The sequence below is a fragment of the Trachymyrmex cornetzi genome, unplaced genomic scaffold (assembly GCF_001594075.2).
Source record: "Trachymyrmex cornetzi isolate Tcor2-1 unplaced genomic scaffold, Tcor1.1 scaffold218, whole genome shotgun sequence".
NCBI lineage: Eukaryota > Metazoa > Arthropoda > Insecta > Hymenoptera > Formicidae > Trachymyrmex > Trachymyrmex cornetzi.
Genome location: NW_017296825.1, coordinates 826,013 through 832,012, shown reverse-complemented (window position 1 = coordinate 832,012; position 6,000 = coordinate 826,013). Strand labels below are relative to the sequence as shown.

General features: G+C 32.2%; 1 protein-coding gene across 2 annotated transcripts in view; it reads left to right on the top strand.

The window, feature by feature from the left end:
- Positions 1 to 6,000, top strand: part of LOC108760093 (uncharacterized) — a 67,625-nt gene that overhangs the window by 37,331 nt on the left and 24,294 nt on the right. The window lies entirely within an intron of this gene.

Below are 6,000 nucleotides of genomic sequence, written 5' to 3'. Positions count from 1 at the left end.
TGCTCCGTCGGAATTTTCGTTTGCTCACCCTTAGTTCAAAAGTTATACGAAATTTAAATTTTGGGAGGCCAACTTCACGCTAGCCCCCCAATGTTAAAAAATCAAATATTTTTGATATTTATATAAACGAAAATTCCAACGGAGCATTCGTGAGCAAACGATGAGCAAACGAATGCAAAAAGAAAATATTCGATTTTTAATATTGGGGGGTTAGCGTGAAGTTGGCCCCCCAAAATTTAAATTGCGTATAACTTTTGAACTAAAGGTGATTAAACGAAAATTCCAACGGAGCATTCGTGAGCAAACGATGAACAAACGAATGCAAAAAGAAAATATTCGATTTTTAATATTGGGGGGCTAGCGTGAAGTTGGCCCCTCAGAATTTAAATTGCGTATAACTTTTGAACTAAGGGTGAGCAAACGAAAATTTCAACGGAGCATTCGTGAGCAAACGATGAGCAAACGAATGCAAAAAGAAAATATTCGATATTTTAATATTGGGGGGCTAGCGTAAAGTTGGCCCCCCAAAATTTAAATTTCGTATAACTTTCGAACTAAGGGTGAGCAAACGTAAATTCCAACGGAGCATTTGTGAGCAAACGATGAGCAAACGAATACTAAAAAAAAATATTCGTGTTTTTTTTAATATTAGGGTATCAGCTTCACATGGGTGTTGCTGCTATAATCTGTCTCACGCTTATTACAATATTTAACGTTTCATTGATGTGTGATTTACTGATGTACTTGTATTTTTATCTTCGTCTATATCGTCACCATTCTCTCTGTGTATCTTCCCTTATTCTCTATATATAAATCTAATCGGAAATTTTTGGGGATATTTGTATTTTTCCAGCAATTTAAGATATATCCAAAATGGAAAATGAACTTTTCATAACTCGTGTCTAGATCTTGATATTATAGATTAGGTAGTTATAGAAGTCGTTAAAAGGCAAAAAATTTAAATACCTTAAAGTATTTTGATATCCGCCATTGAGTGCATTCACGTATCTTCTTGAAAAGTTTACGCTTACTTTATATAAGAAATGATTCTTTCTTTCACTAAAAAAAAATTGTTTATTTGATAAATTTAATTGTTAATTTAATTGTATTTAGTTAAATTAATTTTATTTGTATTTTAATTGTAATAGGCTGCAGGAAGTTGGATAAATTAAAAAATCGAATATTTTCTTTTTACATTCGTTTGCTCACGAATGCTCCGTCGGAATTTTCGTTTGCTCACCCTTAGTTCAAAAGTTATACGCAATTTAAATTATGGGGGGCCAACATCACGCTAGCCCCCCAATATTAAAAAATCAAATATTTTCGATATTTATATAAACGAAAATTCCAACGGAGCATTCATGAGCAAACGATGAGCAAACGAATGCAAAAAGAAAATATTCGATTTTTAATATTGGGGGGCTAGCGTGAAGTTAGCCCCCCAAAATTTAAATTTCGTAAACTTTCGAACCAAGGGTGAGCAAACGTAAATTCCGACGGAGCATTTGTGAGCAAACGATGAGCAAACGAATACTAAAAAAAAATATTCGTGTTTTTTTTAATATTAGGGTATCAGCTTCACATGGGTGTTGCTGCTATAATCTGTCTCACGCTTATTACAATATTTAACGTTTCATTGATGTGTGATTTACTGATGTACTTGTATTTTTATCTTCGTCTATATCGTCACCATTCTCTCTGTGTATCTTCCCTTATTCTCTATATATAAATCTAATCGGAAATTTTTGGGGATATTTGTATTTTTCGAGCAATTTAAAATATATCCAAAATGGAAAATGAACTTTTCATAACTCGCGTCTAGATCTTGATATTATAGATTAGGTAATTATAGAAGTCGTCAAAAGGCAAAAAGTTTAAGTACCTTAAAGTATTGATATCCGCCATTGAGTGCATTCACGTATCTTCTTGAAAAGTTTACGCTTACTTTATATAAGAAATGATTCTTTCTTTCACTAAAAAAAAATTGTTTATTTGATAAATTTAATTGTTAATTTAATTGTATTTAGTTAAATTAATTTTATTTGTATTTTAATTGTAATAGGCTGCAGGAAGTTGGATAAATTTCAACTTTCGCATCCTGCATCTTACATTCCGCGTACTACGGTCTGCGGCCTATTATAATCTGAAATACGTTTCACTCGCGACCTGTGACCTGCGTTCTGTGTGCTATGTAGATCGAGTTTTACGCGTTTCGCGTGAATCCGCGCTGTGCAACAGGTTATCGTCTGCGACAATACGTTCGCGTTCCGCGCACTTAACGCTGCAACAAGTGGTTTCCGTCCTATGGCACGACGCTGTAACTACCATAATTTACATCTTACTCATTTTAGTAAGACATTCTTCAACACTCCTTGATCATTAGAAAAAATAACATTGAGAGTTATTATAATCCGTTCATATGAGACTCCCGTTTCATCGTTCGGAAAAAAGTGGTATCGTGACGAGCGTCTTTCAGGAAAATGGCATTAACGGAAACCATGGCGGATGTTCGCAACAAAAACGTGTGAGATTTCCGACGAAACGACATGACGATTGCACTTGCGAGCGTGAGACTCGTCGATCGAATATATTTTATATGATTGTGTTAAAAATTAAATTAACAAATAAATTATAGTTAAATTATATAGCAATTGTTACCATTTTTATAGTAACAATGATTATAGTTATAGTCATTTTCGATTTCCAATTATATATGTATATTTATTGATAGAATTATATAATATATAGCTATTATTACTAACATTATAGCAGTAGCAATAATTACAAACCATAATTACGAACACAATTACCAAACATTTTTCTGTCAATATACATTATATCGCATTGGACACACTCGTGAATACGCGTACGATCGATGGCACGATCAAAAGACGAAGAACATTATATCTTATAAATTAGCGGTACAAAAAAGTGAGCAGAATCAATTTGAACTAATATTTTTATTTATTGCTCATTTGTTGCTAAAAATTGTCAAAAAATTTCTTGCAGAGCAACAAATTTTTTTTACAATTTTTTTAGTTACAAATATGCAGTAAATAAAAATATTAGTTTGAATCGATTATACTCACTTTGCTTCGCTAACTTATAAGATCTTGCATTCCATCACGTTTATGTGCCGAGAGAAAAAGATTTTGCATTTATAGCTATAATTGTGATTGTTATAATGTTAGTAATAGTAATTATTAGGTATATATACAGGGTGTATCTGAAATAGCACTCACTAATCGTACAGTGCTATTTCTAATAAAAAACTGAGACGAAAAGTCCTCTATCATTTTGCAATTTTTGCAATATTTTTTTTAGTTGCTAAATGAGCAAAACGTCTAAAATCGACGTATAAAACAACTTTAACATATTGTTAAGAGTTCTTTAAGAAAAATCTTCAAAATATTTTACGGAAAGATATCTTAAAATTATCTTATACATCGATTTTATCCGTTTATTCGGTAATATTTAGAAATTAATATCTCATTAACACTATTGAGAAAATTGCAAAATGGTAGAGAACTCTTCGACTTTGTCAGGTTTTTATTAAGAATAGTATTGTATGGTTAATGGGCGTTATTTTCTGTATATACGTATAAACATATATAATTTTAACAATAAACATATATAGTGACAACTAAACGTGACTATAATTATAATTATTATTATAAGAAAAATGGTTATAGTTACTATAATTTATAATAATTTCTTGGGCCAATATTTTATATTACGTTTAATCGTACATCAATTAGTTTGATTAAATTAGTCAATAAATACTCAAATTTAAATTAATGAAAGATTAAGAGTATTTCTTATAATAAAATTACAAAAACTGCAGCATAAGAGAGCTTTTTCTAAACGATGATCTAAAATTCTCACTTTACACGATATTGACAATTTTTTGTACACAGTGACCGTGTGAAAGCTCTCGTAGCTATTACATGCTCGAAAATTATGTAGGAAAAATGGCACGCGATGCAAATTAGATTGTTCTGAACATCGTTCATACAAAAAAATCTCATGAATATCTTTTCCTGAAAGTTTTCTGGAAAGTTCTTGATATCATGACATAGTAGGCGCAGACAATGCATTCGGTAAGAACTATGAACCTCAATGTGTTCCCGAGAGGCTCAGGACCTTCTTCCTCTTTCTCCTCGCTCTCTCTTTCCTTTTCCCCGTGCGTTCTCCTTTCATTCTCCATACTCGGTGAGGTGGATAGGTTAACTAGGAAGCCCGGGTACGCGCGCACACGCACGCGAATATGTAATTACGTTTACATGCGTGCACAGTGTGTTGTGTAATCGCATGTGCTGCGTGAGCCGTATGTCACGCGTTGTACCTACGCCTACGACGTATTATATACGCAATTCGCGATCCGACGAAGAAATACGCGGTGCGGTACGTAGAAATTGCAAAAGAAAAGTTCGCGATCTTGTTTTTTTTTATACCATTGCGCGCGATAACGAATATGTGCGAACATGTAGAATTCTTGACGAACGTATCATTTTGCGACGTTGTTAGATCCTCAGGATGCTTTTCGTACCTGTAATTGGGATATATTCACAAATAAAATTACCTAGGTAGTCAACTCATGATGTAATAAGACAGGTGTAACATTCTCGTGGATGCAAAATATAAAAGTGAATTTTGGTCCCAATTTAATTTGCTGGCATACTTCTAGTATGTTACCGCTTTATAGGAAAGTGCATTTGTAAATTTGATTGGCTGTTTTAAGTTTTATTATCGCCATTGTGCGCAATGTTGTACCTGTTTTCTTACATCACGGCCAAACCTGCAGAGACAAATCTCGAGTATCGTAGAAAGGCAACAATTTCACACCGTCTTTAATGTTTGATGTGGACAAACAAAAATTTCTGCCACCAGAAATTGACAAACCTGTTGATGTATGCTATAGATATTAATAAACTCTGTCAACAAATACTGAACTTAATGCGGACATAGATTGCTATAGTGGGAATTTGATCGAATTTGCTGCCAATTTGCCAGCAAACTGTTAACATTTTTCTGTCTGCTAAATTCAGATGGTAACTTAAATGACTCTTCTGCTTCAATCTCTGTTTTTTTCTTGTTTGATTTTCTTTAATTTGGGAAAAAAGGAAGCGTGCCTTACAACACCGTTCAAATTTTTGTATATGCACTAGTATAGAATTCGATGAAAAGTGCTTTGCGGAAGCTTCCCTCGTGGTATAATGCACTTATCAGATTTGCGGTAGCAAGTCGCACATCGCAGGTAAAATACTATTTTGAGAAATCGGCGAGGAAAGTATTATTTACTGATATAAATACATATCTGATATACATATCAATAGTTTTATCTGTGATACGTACATATGTGTATACGTATATATGTCTATAGCATCAATAGAAATTTACATATTAAGGTAATAAAAAATGATATGTAAGATTGTATAAGAATTATTGCAATAATGCACATAAATTTATAAAGAGAAAATTTGATTACTATGAAATTTTATAAAAATTTTTGTTTATATACATATTTTATGTTTTAATCATGATTCTTACATCATGGTTTTAATTAACAAAGAAAATCCGCGTAAAGTTACATCATTAAATAATAATTTATTTGCTGTTATTTTTGTGTACATTATCCGTTATATCACAGGAATATCTATAAAGTTTTTTATGATGTGGAAATAATTTTTATTCTTCGACTTTGAAAAAGAAAGTTGAGAACATCGAAAATCAATTAAAGAATTCGGGCAATATTTGATATCCTAAACACATTTTGCGATATCAAATTTAAAAAATTATCTAATAATTTTGGATGATAATGGAATAAAGAGTTCGAGGTACGTGTAAATTATTCAAAAAAATGTACACACGAGAAGTAAGAAACTCTGCAAGCGTAATCGCAAGGTATACAAGCGTTTGGTAATAAAAAAGCCAAGCTTTAAAATTTGATATTAGATTTCGTGCTTATGCAATCACAAGGTAATCGGAAACTGAGATAAT